The 3,146-nt window shown below is 31.4% G+C and overlaps 1 long non-coding RNA gene across 1 annotated transcript; it reads left to right on the top strand.

Moving 5' to 3' along the window:
• Positions 1-1,514: 1,514 nt before the first annotated feature.
• LOC124918292 lies at positions 1,515-2,749 on the top strand. The gene is made up of 3 exons (XR_007097362.1): positions 1,515-1,666; positions 1,751-1,946; positions 2,638-2,749. It is a non-coding gene; the product is annotated as an uncharacterized LOC124918292 (long non-coding RNA).
• Positions 2,750-3,146: the final 397 nt, after the last annotated feature.

Genomic DNA, 3,146 nt, shown 5'->3' with positions numbered 1-3,146 from the left:
TCGAATTCTAAAATAACTAAATTGCGAACTATTTTAATAAATGAATTAAAAGAGATATAAATAACTAGACAAAATAAATAAACCAAAAACTAAATAAATAAATTAGAAAAATATATATTTTTATATTGGGCCTCGTTTGATCTTTGGGTTATCTGGGTAATGTCTGGGTTTCTTCTAAAAAACCCATGTTTGACCAAATTAGGTAAAAATCTAAGTTTTTTTTTTCTTTCAATTTTACCCTTCTAATTATTTATTTATTTCTATCTTATCTTATCCTCTCCCCTCTTTTCAAATCTCATTTCCACTAATACATTATCAAAGGTCAGAGAATTCAGATTCTCTCTCTAACCCAAATCAATTATCAATTTCACTGATTCAATTTGATCTCATTATAAATTATCCATTTCATCTTCCTTTCTTCTCTAATCTTTCCACTCACTCAACCGATAAGTTCCTTCAACTCAACCGATCAGTTCCTTCAACTCAACCTGATCACTTCCTTCAACTCAACCTTTATCAGGAATCTGATCAGAAATCAGTGAATATTTTCAGCGAATATTTTCAGCGAATATGAAGCAGGTAAAATTCGTTCTCATCCTTCATGATCAATTTTCATCATCCATCAACCCTATATAAACTTGATCATTGATACTTTGTAGTTACCTGGAAATAACTCATTTAAAAAAATCTAAGATATTCGTCGCATCCTAATTCTAGGTGAACGGCTGCAACTCCAGGTTAGTCTTCTGTTCTGTTCTCATATGCTTTTCATTTTGTATACTGATTAGTACTGCTTTTCATTTCGTATGCGGTTTAGTACCGTTCTTTGAATAAAGAGATTTTTAATTTGAACATATACTGATTAGTGCTGCTTTTTATTTGTATGCCGATTAGTATTGCTTTTCATTTCATTTTGTATGCTGATTAGTAAGATTTCCGTTAAAAGAGATTTTTGGTTTAAACATATATTAATTACTGCTTGTGAATGAGCTAATTAAAAAATAATAATAATAATTGAAATTATAATTATCATTGTTATATATAATTATACCGTTGTCTGTGAATTACTGTGAATGAAGTAATTTATAATAGAATATGAATACAGTCTGTGAATGAAGTAATTTATAAAAGAATATGAATCTGTGTATTGTTTTGGTAGAATATTTAAGTTATAGAAAATAATAATACATGTATCTATTGTATCGGTGTATTTATTTGGTAGAATATTTAAGTTATATAAATGATGTATATATGGTACAATATATATGATAGTATATGAAGATAATATTACCTGCTGGATTTCATAATAATAACTTCCCTTCAGTTAGGAAAATGAGTTTGTCAAAGTGGCAAGGTATTGCTCCAAATACTGCGAAGTGGGAAGCATGTCCGAAAGATCAACCTACTTTCTTGAACTATTAGTCATTGAAAAAGAGAATAAAAAACTTGTAGAAGGAGGGCTTCGAAAACCCACATGTGAAATGTTGTCTGAAAGATTTTGGGAGAGATTTCGAATTTATCACACAAATGAACAATTCAAAAACCACTTCAAGAATAAAAAATATTATGGAACTTGATATGCCGGGCTAGAAAATCAACTGGAATCGGATTTAACAACGACACAAAAGAGATTACGGCCTCAGACGAATGGTGGGCAGAACATAAGGTAATAATATTTCAATTAAAATTAGAAAGTCAATCCATAATAAATTTTTATTGGATTCTAATTTTATTGGAATATTTTTTTTAGAATTGGAAAGGGCTATCACAATTAAAAAACAAACAAATAGCAGATTATGACTTGTTGGAAAAAAATTTTGGGGCTCATCGTGCTGCTACTGGTGAAAATATGGAACATGCATTAAATATAGACGAGGGGTCTGGCGATTCTGATAAAACCATTGATGAAGGTTTTCATGACCCACTTGTTGGTAACCAGAGCCAAGGTACGGAGTCTAATTATAATAGTTCATGGAGCAAACGAAAAGCAAGTTCATCCAATGCACCCAAAAAAAAAGAACGCATGGTTATCTCCTTGCAAAAAAGTAATTTCTATGTTCTTTCAAGAGAAAGATAAGCACAAGAGAAATCTAACTACATGAATATATCGGAACCGTATGAACACACGAATGATAGTATGTAGTTTGCACACGGTTCTGTAAATCCATCGGTGGGGTCTCAACCTTCTATAAAGAAGTGTATAGACACAATGCTTAAAGTACACAAAATTAGTAGCAGATCAGAGCTCTACAGGGTTGGAGTGAATGTTTTCAGTGCCCTTCCAGATCTAATGGTTAGTTTCTTGGCAATTGATGATCAAGAAGAACAATTAGACTATCTTCGGTTCATAGTTGATGAAAATAAGCATATTCGTCCAGGAACAATGAGTAAAGATCTCCCAAGTCATCAACCCTGTGACCTTAATTTTCCACCATACTATCCTTACCCACCACCACCAGATTATTAATCTGTTGTATTTGTTAGTTAACCACTATCGTATTAATTATTTATGAGTTTTTTTAAGGTATTTAAGTACTTTGTTTAATTATGTGTCACCTTTATAATTCATATATTATTATATGTTAATCTATGAATGTATTTTATAATTATATAGTTTAATTTTTATATTTTCGTCAGGAAAAAAATGGATCATTCTAATTTACCACCAGAGTTAGACGAATATGATCTATCTTTCTTAACATTATTGATGGAGATATTGGGAGACACGTTCAATTATTCATTAACACGCCCAATGAAGGATCCTTCTACTAGAGGTATGGAACTTGTACAAGTGATAATGTCTGACAATGAGAAATGTCTAAACATGATTAGAATGGAGACTCATTGTCTTAGACTACTTATAGAACAACTTGTACAAGTGTATGGGTTGCCTATCTTACGATCTTCAATTCGAGTTGAGGAACAAGTGGTGATGACCTTACAATATTTAGCACATGGTCATAGTATGTCTTGTGTGGGAATAAAATTTGGTCACTCTAAACAAACAGTATCTCGATACGTTTCAATGGTACTAAAGTCCCTTCATCGACTAATGTTAGATAAATTAGACCGGTTAAAATAAGAACTTAACAAAATAAACTTCCAGTGCAAGAGAACGGTTAAAGAATCAGGATCGGTCCAGTAAT

This window comes from Impatiens glandulifera, unplaced genomic scaffold (assembly GCF_907164915.1).
Source record: "Impatiens glandulifera unplaced genomic scaffold, dImpGla2.1, whole genome shotgun sequence".
Taxonomy (NCBI): Eukaryota; Viridiplantae; Streptophyta; class Magnoliopsida; order Ericales; family Balsaminaceae; genus Impatiens; species Impatiens glandulifera.
This window is presented reverse-complemented; position numbering and strand designations above follow the sequence as displayed.